The 14,345-nt window shown below is 40.1% G+C and overlaps 1 long non-coding RNA gene across 1 annotated transcript in view; it reads left to right on the top strand.

The window, feature by feature from the left end:
- The window catches only part of LOC131573027 (uncharacterized), a 98,381-nt gene extending 84,472 nt beyond the window's left edge, over positions 1-13,909 (top strand). Inside the window, exons 3-5 of the long non-coding RNA XR_009276109.1 lie at positions 6,186-6,258; positions 7,062-7,168; positions 13,731-13,909. This is a non-coding gene — a long non-coding RNA (uncharacterized LOC131573027). The remainder of the gene's footprint in view (positions 1-6,185; positions 6,259-7,061; positions 7,169-13,730) is intronic.
- Positions 13,910-14,345: the final 436 nt, after the last annotated feature.

Here is a 14,345-nt window from a genome sequence, read left to right as displayed (position 1 = left end):
GATGGGTGGTTGTGTCGTAGAGCTTAAGTCCAACAGCATCCCAAACAGATATAGTAAAGGCAGGCTCAAGGTCTGTGTCAGCAAAGATTTTCTGTACCCGGCTGAAGAGGTCCTTCAGTTCTTGCTTGGGTAGGGTACAAGAGTTAGATCTTATCAGAGTCTTAAGGGTCTTATAAACATCTCTGGGCTGTTTGGACATCTTCTGCCCAATCTCATTCCCCTAAGCCTGTTGTCATGCAGCAGGTGATAATATCAGCCTCCATCCGAGTCAAACCCACGGCACATACAGAGGTCCCAACTGCTCCTTCCTCACAGGAGAACTTTAAACCCCTAGGGTAATTCTCACTTGCAGCAGCAGTCCCCAAAAAGTACTTCAGAGCATTCTAACCACTCAACAAATCAGCCGAAATCACATTCCACAAAATGGAAGCAGCATTTGTTGGAAGAAATCAGATCTATAGAGATCAGGCAACTCAGAGCCACTTTAAAATATTTCATTCCATTATCAGTGAGAAATTTAAGATGCTGCATTAAACGCCATCACATCAGAAGACAATTTATTTCCTTGTTACAATACCTTGTAAATGTTTTTCAGCTTTTACCACATAATGCTGCTAATACTTCTAAGAACAATCGCCATCTATCAACAATTCTACCCCAAGTGGTCTTGCTACAATGCATCTTTCACAGCTCTAATTCTCAAAAATACCTGGTCTGTTTGCAAGGCCATCATTTGAAACTTGTTTCCAGTTCAGTCTCTCTCTCTCAACAACATCTTCTCTATTCCGTGGCATAGCTAAGTCAGCAAATCTTATCTCAGAGTTTGCATGCAAATGTACAAGACTATGTGAGCTTTCAGTCATGCTTTGAGAATCCTCTACACTTCCATTTCTCACAGGCAAGCTTTAGTCCATTTCCCTGCATTTCTTGAAATCCCATTCACTTTCATTTTTCCAACTCATTTCAGAAATTTTTCTTTCTTTTTTTAGCATCTAATTTCTTCAAATTTTTCTCCCATCTCATTATTTACATTTCCTCTTTGCTTTTAGTATTTAAATTGGAGTAATTTTGGAAAGTTTGGGTCCTTTTCGCTGTGCCTCATGTCATCTGGGGCCATTTTGCTATGGTCACTCCAGTCCCAAATTTTCTGGGCTTTTTCATTCACACTTTTTCTGATCATATCTGCTTTCCAGAGTACTTGTTAGACTGTTCTTTGATTTCAAGATTTCAATGAGGATTAATTGGGCAAGTGTCCTGGCTTTGGACAAATCTGGGAGAGAACCACTGAATGGAGTCCCTCCAGCAAGCAAATTTGAGCAGCCTCTCCCCCAACAGGTTTGGGAAAATATTTCCTTGGAGAAAAGTAAAAAAACCTGTTTATTTAACAAGCAAAGTATCTACAAGCGTAAAAAATGAATAATATTAAACAATAAATCCTCCCACTGTTCGAAGAGATGACAAATCCAGGAAAGTCCTTTTCATGGGGTGTTTGAAACTTGTTTTGTTCATGTTCTTATCAGTCCCTCCAGTGCTGGTAAGTGCCGAGGCCCAGGCCCTGGTGGGCCACAGGCATGAGCTCCCGGGGTTTGCTTGGGTTTTCAGTCCAGAGTAGGTTTGAACAGACCCAAGAAAAAGGAAAAAACACACAGTCCAGGGAACTTCTCTGCTAAAAACTAACTAAAAGTAGAGGAGAGCTCTGTCCTGCTGTCTGTCCGTGCTGCAGACAGCACAGGCTGGAGAAGTGTGCAGGGCAGTGAGTGCTGCTTCTGAAAACAAACTGCGGCTTCTTCTTCCCCCCTTCGCTCTCAGAACCTTAAAGATGAAGAATCTTAAAGATCTCCGAGTCTTAAAGATGCAGAATTTAACATCCAGCTTAAAAAGAACAGATGATACAAGCATCATAACGTCACCCCAGGTCAGGTCTTCTGGGTGATATAGTGACCCTCAACATCCAGTAAAATCTGATATTCAGCAAATATTGAGGAAAGGTCTCTAAATCATAGATTACAAGAAAAATAACAAATAGGATATCAAATCCTGAAAGAGAAGTGATGTGTATTTATTCATTATCAACTTTTTTCTGCACAAAAGTCTCTTTCATATATCAAAATTAATATAAATTTTCCCTGACTTCCTCTATCTCAATAAATAACTTTGGAAATGCTGTAATTCCTCAGCTGCATTTAAAACATTTGATAAGCAACCTTTTTCATATACTGATGTACAATTTATATGCCTGAAATGTGCCTTTAACACAAATCAGAAGTGAAGGGATCAAATAAGTTTCTGGTATAATTACAAGGCTTCCAAGTGAGCTACAGTAAGATGAATTTCACTCGAGGCTTTATATTTAGCCTGGAAACAACCAGCCCAGGCATCTTGAATCAGACAGACCCAGCACACGTGCAAATGCTACAGCTGCCACCGTGATGCAGATGCTAATAATTCAGCGGCTTTGTACCCTGTGATTATGCATGTGCTGTCTAGTGGTTCAGATTAAAGAGTTAAACAAAGTGATTCTCCCTCCTCTCTTGGCGGAAGATAATTCAAACCCATCTGATATTCACAGACAGTTGGACAGCAGCTGAGGTTTCATTAGGAATCCCACGTATGGCCAGAAGCAACATACACCTCGGTGTTTCCGGGAGCCACAGGCAGCCAGAACAGATGGTAGAAATCATCATCCCAGGCAGTCATCAGGGGAACCTCAGGCCACATGCTTGAATTTTTCTCAATGAAGCGCATAGAAGGCAGGCATTCGATCCATGTGATGGCAGCTGCCAGGTCCTGGGGGAGCTGGAGGCAGCGGAGTGGAGGAAGGCTCTCGCAGGTTATTAACAGGTCACGCTGTGACATTAGCAGGCCGGAAATATCGTCTCTCCCAGGGGGTTAAAACAAAGCAAGGGAGAGGTTCCTCGTAATTCAAACACAGTTCAGTGCTTACAGATTACAGAACATAATCTGCTTGGCAACAGCGCAGCACACAGAGACACTCTGCTATCTGACTTCCCTCTTCTAGCTGCTTCCACTAGAAATGTCAGAAGGAATCCTTGATGCAGCAAATGTCCTATGCAAATCTCGAGAGAGGAAGGGCACAACTTCCCTGCAATTTTCAGAATGAAACCGGGAGACAAGGCTGATAGTGACAGCTCAACTCCCTCATTCAGATGTCCCTAACCTTTTTGTTCCATTTGTGACATGTTATATGCAGCATTCCTCATTGATCATCACTGCCTGTCTGAATCACCCAGTCCCTTCTGTGAGCAGTGAGACTTGCTACGACTGTCAGCCTCATTAGAGGGAAAATTTCCTTGGTGACATTTTGGAGGAAACAAAGCATTTGGAGGAATAGTCTTAAAATATTGGGTTTGACAAAGTGGATGGCTTTAAAAATCATTGCCCCAGCCCTAAAATTGCCTACCTCTTCAGCCTTACCACAGGTCTCCTGTGCATAGCATCCATGCAAGGCAGTCTGCAGATGGAAACTCTCCAAACCCCAGGCCTGCTTTAAACCTTCTTTGCTGACAGGTCAGGACCATGGTGCTCAGCCAAGCACTCCAGAATTACATCCTTGAGAGTGCAGTAATATAAATATACATATGTTATGGTCTGGTGTGTACAGAAATAAATGGGTGAGGATGTTTGTGTGCATGCACTTGTAAATACAAATAAAACTGTGCCATTCCCAGAAGCTACTTCCTTTCTGATTGCTAACACATTCTAAGTATAAAATGGAGTTTATCAGGATTCAAAGTGGACAGATTTTGAAATAATATATGCTTTAAGATTTTTTGTTATGCTAAGTGAAATATTTTACCAGTAACTTTTCTTAGTTATTTACCTTCTTTGCTGGACTTTCTAATTTTAGGGAGTTTCAATGTTTCCTGCCTTGTAGAATAGACAGCCCCCACTCACACTTCTGGTCTTTTTTTTCCTGCTGTGCTGGGTATGGCATTTCCCACTCTCTTGCTTGCCTATTCATTCCTGGTAGCCCATATGTAGATAGATATCAGCTAATGCCTTCAGCTTCTCCAATAAAATTCAGTGTTCACTGGACTGTAGGTTAGAATAAAAAAAATCTTTAGTCCTGTCCAAAGGATCCTTTGTATTCTTTGTGTTGTACAGGGAAATCATGAGTGTGGACTGTACAGTCCTTTACTACCTGACAAAACAGCAGAAGCCTGGATTTCCCATGCAAACATTGACCATTTGTCCAGGATTTCCAGGAGCCAGGAAGATTGTCTTGGAAGTGAGAGAACTGAAGATGCACTTGATACTGCAAACTGATTAGAGCATTCAGCAGCCTATGAAACCCTAGGAAAAGAGTCAGGAAACTGATTTAAGGCCATTCAGTCACTGATCGTCAATTTTTATTCCATCACCATGTATCCATTACCTTTCTAAAATATTTCTAATTTTACATGGAAAACCTTTAAATATAATCCTCATTTTATGAAAAGATTTCCAGAGTCATAAATATTTTGTTGTTCCTTTTTAAGACTTGAAGTTTTAGCAACAGGGGAAAAAAGCAATTACTCTTTTCGAGGGAACACGGCACCACTGACCTTTACAAGATGTGAAGATGTGCAGTTATGTCTATTTTCATTCTCTGATTCAAGCTGACAGCTCAGTTACTTGTCCACCCATTTCCTGGAGGTGATAGAGGCAATATTGGTCAACAATGTATCAATGGGAACTGATGTTTCCATGGGAATCAACAAGGCTGTCCAGCAAATTTTACTACTATGCCACAGCCTCTCAGGCACGACAGCGCAGCACGTCTTTCCTACTAATATAAGCCAAATGGCCATGTTTTATTCCTAGAAGAACTCATACAAAATCAATAACAGCAAGGGTAAAAATCTTATCTTTGTAAATAATACCCACATGAGGTTCTGAGCCCCACAAAGTGGTAAGAAAAATTGTAGTAATGAGGTTGAGATGTTGAATCTCAGCAGAAATATGTGGCCACATACCATATATTAAGGTAATAGTCTGTGCCAGTCCTGTGGCATTAGCACAATACAAACATCCTCGAGCAGAGTCACAACCAGCACATTCCCTTTGGCTCACTGTGGAGTATAAGGACAAGGCTTCACCAAAAATCTATGGGCTCATTTGCAGACAAGGCAGGGAGGATATTACAGCTTCTGGCAAGGCGATGAAATATGCAAGGCTGAGAAGGAGCAAATTAGACCACAGAAGAGAGAGCAACTATCTCAGAGCAAGCTTATGCTATTTTCTTACCCTGGCATAGTAGTACAAAAAATTCTCGGAGTGTCAGAAAGAAGCAGACTGAGAAAGGTGATGGGAGGATACTGGAGATGCAGCATTAATTCAGTGTGATCCGTCACTCAATCCCTGATTTACTGATTGCCGAACATAACCCTGCACTTTCAGAGAATACAGCAGGTACACAGAAAGATTTAAGAAAAGTAAAGGTACATAAAAAGCATGCATGAGAAAGGCAAATACTGAGAAAATGGTAAGGACCAAGGATGACAAACAGAAAAAGAAGGGCAGAAATAAAGGCAAATATGCACAGAGCAAGCAGTGGACAGAGAGAATGGTAAAGACCTAAGTAAAAGTAGTGATTAAGAGAAAGGTTATCCCACAAATCTTTCTGCAGTTTTTTTCATCTCTGAAGAAAGAATTCAGTTGTAACAATTATGTTTCCAGAAGGGAAATGAAGACCTGCTTTGACTAACAGCTATACAAAATTTTATAGTTGTAAATCACAGACTTCTCTTCTTATATTGATGTCTTTCACAGCTGCTGCAAGAAAAATCTGAAAATGCAAATGACAAAACATCAAAATCTATCAAGCAAGTAAAAAAAAAACTGAAAAAGATACTTTTTTTTTAAATTTTAGTGAACTTTGAGTGGTGGCAACAGTGAAAATTCTATAACCTTGTTTTGTTATCGCTATATCAACTGTGCCAGTTTTTCACATATGCAAATACTTGCGCATTACTGATTGCCTGATGTAAGAGCAGGAATAAAACTTAGTCCTTTGAAGCCTTCTTTCAGTTTAAGATTACAGAGTTACCATCAAGATTTAGTACATCAGGATTTCCCTTTACAAATGGGTGCAGTTTGCACCAATATTTCTTGTTGCCATTGAAATTCATTTCAGCATAACCCAAATGTCAAGGAAAAGCAGTTTCTGTATTTTTCTAATGCAGTGTCAACCTGAGATATTAATGGTGTCTGAAGAAAAATCGTGTTGCACTTCTGTAGGACCTCCCACACATATCTGTAAGTATTTTCTGTTATGAAAAAATAGCCATCTGAATAGGCCCAGCAAACTTCTAAGTCAGAACTCAAATTAATAGCTCAAAAAATACTCTTGGCAATAAAAAATACACACAGTTGTTTTGTTGCATCTTTAAAAAGTATAACAAAGCACCAGGTAACTAGCTGTCCCATTGGACAGCTGACTTTGACAGGAGATTGTTTTCCAGGAGAAGTGTTAGGTAGTTAAAATTATCATTCAAAATTCCCCTGGGATTATTTCTGTAGACTTAGAAAGCTATAAATGGGACCCCTGTTTCTCCACTTCCTCACTCAGAGTTCACAGCAGACTTTAGTGTCAGAAGAAAAGACTTCCCTGAAACAAATGAGGGCACATGCCACTTATTAAAGCATTGCAATAGGTAAACCTTTATAGAAAAACACTGGGGACTCGATGAGTTCTAGCAAACAAGACAATACCAAAAAGTACTACATGTCTTTCTCTAATAACTAAGCTGGGAACTTACCATAAATTATAGAACTACTTCAAAATAAAAACAAGCAAGCTGCCCTTTTTCTTGCCAACAATAAAGTCTTTGAGACATGAACTATAATCAAACCCAGCTTATGTGTCATATTGCAGATTTTGATTAACTCAGCATAGAATCACTTCCTACTACACAACATCTTGTGCTACTGATTCTCCTGTCAAAATCATGGACTGTGATACACCAAGGTCATGACTGTTGCTCTGAGTGTGCTCTGGTACTCTGGTGCAATGTCTCAAGAAAAAAAACCAATGACATACTTTTTTTTTTTTCTCTCAGCTTGGAAGATCTCCACTGCAGCAACAAAAACAGCTCCCAGTTGGAGCCAAATTACACCTTTAGCCTCAATCATCAGTCTTCCAGCAGCCTGAATGACACATAGCAAGGTAAGGAACATCACTTCAATGGTTTGCTTGCTTGCTTTCTTGCTTGCTTTCTTGCTTGCTTGCTTGCTTGCTTCCTTCCTTCCTTCCTTCCTTCCTTCCTTCCTTCCTTCCTTCCTTCCTTCCTTCCTTCCTTCCTTCCTTCCTTCCTTCCTTCCTGCCTTCCTTCCTGCCTTCCTTCCTGCCTTCCCTCCCGCCTTCCCGCCTCCCATTTTAATTCAAAAATTCTAATTAGCATATAGTGTACAGCAGGTGTTCTTACAAAATCATAGGCATCTGAATGAAAGCTTAAAGGCCTTGGATTATCTTTTAACACCAGAACAGAAGACTTTAATCAGGTCTGTTCTGTCTGGCACATGCAGAGAGTTAATTAGGTTTAGCAGTAGTAATCATAAAGAAATGCTTGGATTTTTGTGGTCTGGGTTTTGGGGCTTTTTTTATGTTTTACATTGGTAGCAAGACATGAGAACTCAGCTTATTCTTTCAAGGTGATTTCTGTGCTACCTTGTGGCTCTGAGGATTTACTTTGTCTGGTGTATTCTGGTGGCTAAATTCCAGACTGTGTTACTGTACCTGACTCTGCCTTCCAGACAATTACTTAAACTCATGGCTGTATCAAATCTGGAATATACTACCAGGTTAAAACTGAAACACAAGACATGCTGCTGTAAATTAACATGCAAAGCTCCCATTTTGCTTCAGGGAAAGAAAATATATAGGAAGTGGCACCTAAGAAAGGACATGAGTGAGCAATTGTCTCCAACATGAATTCTTAGTTAACCCAAAAAACCTTCTGTTCTGAGAAGCATGTTTTCTGTTTCTTTATTTATTTCCAGTTGATACATGACTGAGTCCCAGAGACTTAAATCTCCTTAGTTTGAATAAGGATTGCAGAACTGTTCCCTTAGGTTGCATGTTGTTGTCCTGAAAAGTCATTAAAGCAATTGATTATCTGAGGTATTAGCTTCTCCTCACTTCCAGTAAACTAGTTTGCAATGTATTATAGCAATCATTTCAGCTCAAGCCAAAGAGCTTCATTTTCCTTCAGTTATTTTCCTTCTCTATTGTAGAATCACAACTTACCAACTTCCCTATGAAAAATTTACTTATGCTTCAGCACAGTAGCATAAGAAGCAACCAGCCAAACAAAAACAACAAAAAAAAAGCATAGAGGCAGTAAAAAAATAATGCAGGGGGTTTGAGCAGAAGGAGCTAAGCTACTTCCACACTAAGAACTGGCCTCCCAGAAGAGACATTGAGTACTTGCATGATTAGACCAATGAAAGTGATTTCTCTTTGGAATGAATTTATGACCCACTTTCAAATCCCTGAAGAAAACAGGGATTTAAAATGAGAAAGCTGAAAAGCCACAACAGCAGCAATGCAAATGTCTGTTCTTTTTCTCAGTTTTATAATAGTGTCATGGCCCTGATGTTAAAAAAAGCCCCAACAGTGTGTCAGTGACGTGCTGGAGGCAATGAAAGTTATCAATCAGTAATATGAAGGAGATTTAAGCAGCTTAATTGAGGGCAAAATTCAATTGATTAATGGTTAGGGAAGTACTCACTGACGTGGAGGTTTCAAGGAATTACAATCTGATTAAAATTCCATTTTAAAAATGAAGGGATATAAGATGCTAATCAGTTCTAAAGCACAGATTATTAGAGCCAGCTATTTGAAACAGCTGGGACTATTGTGATAAAAACAAAACGTGACTCAATTTTTGTGAGGGGGATTATTTATTTATTTTGAGAACTGGAGCACAGCAGAGTAAACAACACCCATGCACTAAGCTTGCTGATCTCTGGCTGTCATTTTACACCTGAAAAACCTAGCTGTCTTTTGGTCAGCTTTGGTCAAAAAAGGGAAAACCTGGGTCTCTTCATTCATCTACAGCACAACGAGGTTCTGTATGTTCAAAGAGCCACCTCATGAGGCTCCAGAGTCCTCTGCAAAGCACTTCAGACTAGGGTGCTTTTGGAACAAATGAGGATTTAGAGACCCTGAGAGAAAAACAGGAGTCTGTAAGAATGTTTCTTTTAGACATGTTATGATAAAATAAAATCAGTGCCTATAGTCCTAAAGGATTTTCCTTTTAGTCCTCATTTTAGGATGAACATCTATTTGGGCTAGGAATTCAAAAACTCAAAGAACCCTTCAGTAAAATTAGCTGAGATCTGCCTCATCACACTTCTGTCCCCACAAAGGGGCAATCTCATGGGATTGCTTGAGGAAGAAAGATTTAAGGCAGTATTTCTCATCAGTTCCTAAATTAATCAGACCATAACTGTACTGCAGGATTTATATCATGGTTTTAGTGGCTTCAGAATTGAGCTTTTCCAAACCACACTTGTACTGTTTCTGGAATGCACTGTCTTGTGCTTTGTGTGTTTTCTTTCAGCACTGCTATTGACAGCATTGGTTTGCTCTGGCATGGCTTCTAGTTGTGAATACAAAGAGCTGTGACATTTCAAAAGATGTGTAAAGTCATACTCCTTTCACTGGAGCCAAACATCTGTTATCAATTGAAGTAGCGAGCACTGATCTTAATTTGGAGTTATTCTGGCAAATTAAGTCAATTTCTAAAGATTTATCAAGACAACATTTAAATAAGGAGATTTTGTCTGGGTAAGAAACAAAGAGAATATGTGAATAATTCCTAATTGCCATGTATCTGATTCTCCAGACAAGAACAATATTTGACCCTGGGGAAAAAAATATATATTTCTAAACTATTCAAAGTATATACCTACAGCATTAAACTAGACAAAAATATTTATCACTTACATTTTTGAACTTGTTTTAAAAAAATCCATTTGTCTGATCTTAATAAATATAAGTTAATTTGGGGGAGATATCATTGATAGAAAGAGACAATGAAATGTCAAAGAAATAAAAATCCCAAAGAAAAAAACCCAAAGCAAGAAACTAAATTCATTTTCATCCAGTGAAGACCCCTAACATTCAGACTTCTATGGTCTAATTCAGGCAATTTTTCACTTCTGGAGATGACCTCATACTATGAAGCAGAAAATACCTGGGGCAAAATGAACATCTGGTAGACTTGAAAAGATTGCATTCTCCTCATAGGCTTGTTGTTTTCCTGCCTAAAATAAAGAATGTGGATAACATTCTAAACAGAGCTAACAAATCGCTGGGAGAAGGTCAGCAGCTCTTCAGATGTGCCTAGCTTTGTAGCTTACCCTTTGAGGTAAGGAGCAGTCCTTTTATGTGAGAGACAAATTATATTCACCTTAATGCCAACAGAGAGCTTCTGAATGGACGCTGCTCATGATTTTCATCCCTCTCTCGGTCACCCACTGATAGAGGTGTGTTCCTGACCTGAAAAGCCTACTGGAAGGAAAAGTACATGGTAGAGGGGTTTCAGCAATTAGAGTGAAAGCTGGGGCTTAGCAGACATTATTCAATGACACTAGATGGCAGAGCAACTGTTTTGAATTTGTTAAAAGGGCATCTTCCTGAGAGCTTTGTTGTTACTTTGTTTTACGACATCAGACTTTGAAAGTGTTGACTTAGATAAGTGTTGACTTAGATATCTACATTGGGTTTTTATTTTAATGGGTTTTTTGGTTGAAAACTGAGGTCAAAAGAATAAGAGGATCAAAATAAATTTTATCATCTAACCTAGAGGTGACAAAAGGTTAAAAGTGGAACAGAAAGGACAGCCCTTTGGCCACATCAGCTAAATCTCTGTTCCTTTGATAAAGGAGGATATAAATTCTGGGGTCTGAGAGAAGTTGTTGAACTGTGGAACTAAAAGATTTTGGACAATTCTCTGAAAGAAATGTTCAGAGCTTTGATGTCAGAAGTTTGAGATTAAAAGAGTGTTGCTTCTGGGCTTCAAGAAAGACAGAAAGATTCTTCCTGCTTCCAGGGCCTGACTGGGTCATGGCCCCCCCAGTTTAATGAGACCCTCATCCCAGAGTTACTCACATGGACTACTGTGGACCTTTCACTGGCAGAACCGTCCCATCACCAGAACTGCCAAAAGGTTGGTTTCACCTTGGAGTTATCACTGTGCAGGATAACTGCTCCTCACACAAATCCAAATCAAGCCTAAGGCATTTGCTAACCAAGGCCTTTGGAAAGGTGGACATGCTGTGGCTGTTTGAACCCTCCATATCCCAGAGAAGCACAATATGTGCTAACAAGACCAATTGCTCACCCATCATTGCTTCATCTGCCAACACTGAGGTTTTACAAGTCTCCTTGTAAGGATGAAATTGTTATTGACCCTCAATGAAATTCCAGGAACACCCACACTTCCTCTAAAATAATAAAATTACTCTGGAAATATGAAAAACAAAGTTATGGAAAGCAATAAAACCTTTCCTGCTACATCACTTTTCACTCAAGTGTCTGCTTATAACTTAGAAAGAAGGAAATGTACTATATCCTTGCTTCCATCAGACACAAGGCAGAAGCATTAGCAAGCATAAATTTCAGAATTGCACCTTTATATCACAGAAGAGATAGAGATAAAATGTGAGCAAGACAGCTTTTACTACAGTGTACCATGAGATGAGAACTGTCAGGGCCTTCCTTCTGATGATTTTGGGTCAGCCAGAGCATGAGTCAGAATGCAAAGAAGAGGGCAGTTTACAGAGGACAATTTCTGTCCTTTGACTCTTGTGTTTGATAAGGGCTATTACCCCTTCCCCTGTCAAGTGCTGTTTCTAGCAGAGAGTCACAGAACCATGGAATGGTTTGGGCTGGAACTAGCCTTAAAGATTGCCTAGCTCTGGACAGGGATGCCTTTCACGAGACCAGGTTACTCAGGGCCCCATCCAACCTGGCCTTGAACACTGCCAGGGATGGGGCATCTCCAGCTTCTCTGGGCAATCTGTTCTAGTGTCTCACTGCCTTCTGAGTTAAAAAAAAAATTAAAAAATCTTAACATCTAACTAATTCTCTCCCATTTTAGTTTAAAGCCTTTGCACCTAGTCCTGTCACTATCTATCCATGTAAGAAGTCGCTCTCCTGCTTTGTCATAACACCCCTTGAAGTACTGGCAGGCTGCAGGGAGGTCTCCCTGGAGGTGTAGGATGTACCCTGCTGCCAGAACAGGCTGCAGGCACACATCTGCAAACACAGGCGGAGAGATCATTTTGCAGCTCCGCAAACCGGACAAAGCCCACAAAGAGAGCTGAAAGAATGAATTAACAAATTCAAAGACATGCCAGCATGGGAGTTGCTATGGAAGCAAAAAGAAATATTTTTAGATTGTTCTTTCATCACATATTCTCCCACACAGAAACTCCCATTCCCTCAAATTACCTTTAACAAGAAGTGAAAGAGGAGCATCTCTTCACCTCATCATCCATTCTGCCTGTTTCTGAGCTGGTAGTGAGCCCAAGTTGGACTTACACAGCAATCCCTTACGAGTCTGACAGTTGGTAAAAGACAGAAATATGTATGTGGCTGCTATACAGAGAAGGCATGCAAATTTTTGTAATTTGAAATCCATGGTGACTTCTCTGCATTCCTGTAATGAGCATTCATTTGTTTCTTTTTTTTTTCCCGCAGCTTCTTGAAGGGCAGCTTCCATGATATTAACTCAGATATACAGATCTATTCTGTAAGAAACAGAAAAGGTACCTTAGTTATGTTATATGCATTATGTAGAGGACATAAACAGGCCCGTGTTTCTGCATAACTGGATGATTCCCTAGGGTGTAATTACCATTTTGGCAGAGAAGCTTGCAACTATTTCTGTTCTTTTGCCAGAGAAATTTGATGGGGAGAATCCTGGTTTCGGTTACTAAACAAATTTATTGTATTATATTTTAGTGTAGCTTCAAGATGTACTTCAAGGTAGGTAAGGCAGCAAATTTTGCTATTATCTGTTTGTCAGTGACCTCCTTCCTCATATTCTCTCGCCAGTATTAATGATAATTTTCGGATGAAATATAAACTGGAAAGAAAGAGAAGTGCTAAAGGATGGTCTTTCAAAAGTATTGCCCCAATCTTAAAAATCCACATTTTTAAAAAAATGTATTATCAGGTTCTAACACAATGAAAATGATTCAAAGTAGGATTAAGGAAGACATTCTTTCAGGAACAGCAGATATATTACCCAATGGAAAGGACTCCTACAGTATCTACAAGCCAGTGGGTTGTGGAGCTGTACAAAGACCTACACAGAATTGCCACACTGCAGATAAGAATCATTTTCACAGAGCCTCTTCAGCAAGTCGCAGGATGGTGGGGAGAGAGCTCGAGACGTCCGGTCCACACAAGTTCCTCTTTATAGTCACGCTAAGAAATGCTACATCTCAGATAAACCTCCCCACAGCAGATATTTCTTCCTAAATCCAGTGCAGTGCTTTAAGAGGGTGTCACCAAGATCCCAGTGCAGCTGGGGGTAGGCGTTCTCAAAGCCTTAATGTTTGTTTCTACAATAGACTCCTTTAGCTGAAGAGGGGGGTAATGCTCCCCTCCTTGGCTAAATGTCATATGCTGTGAAACGAATGGGGGATCCCACACTTGTTCCTTTCACTCAGCAGCTCTACGTCATAACCAGCCCGTTTTCCCCATCCCACAGGAGAAAAAGAAGATGCTGAAACAGCACACAGGCGCCTGCAATTTCTGTGTTTCCTAAGAGCTTGGGAAGGCTCCTGACAGCCTTTCCATACTGACAGAAGTACTACCGCCCACTCTGTCAAAGGCAGTGAGATACATCAGAACAGCAGGCTGGAAATGGAGGATTTGCTCCAGCAGCAAACAGGCAGAAGCTGAAAGGAAACTCCTGGGAAGGAGGAAGGAACTCTGTGATGAGAGGAAGTGGCGTTCAGAAAGAGAGCTGCTGATAGATATCCAGTGAAACCAACCTCATCCATTTTACTGTCAGGAGACTTCATTTGTTTATTATGGCCTCATCCTCATCATATCAAACACTGTGCTTTATTAACAGAGTGAATTATCTTGCAGCTCTCAATAAATTACTGGCTGACATTATGTTTTGGCTACTTTTGATTTGATATAAGGAGAGAGTTGCAACAAAAATCACTGAAAGCGGACATCACCATCCATCACATGACAGGGTGATTAATGGTACTGCTTTGACCTTTTCCAGTTAGTTCCAACCAGGAAATCGGAAAAAAATTCCCTCTATAGCCCTCCTTGGACACAACTTCCCTAGAACTAACTTGATGCCTGA

This window comes from Poecile atricapillus, chromosome Z (genome assembly GCF_030490865.1).
Source record: "Poecile atricapillus isolate bPoeAtr1 chromosome Z, bPoeAtr1.hap1, whole genome shotgun sequence".
Taxonomy (NCBI): domain Eukaryota; kingdom Metazoa; phylum Chordata; class Aves; order Passeriformes; family Paridae; genus Poecile; species Poecile atricapillus.
This window is presented reverse-complemented; position numbering and strand designations above follow the sequence as displayed.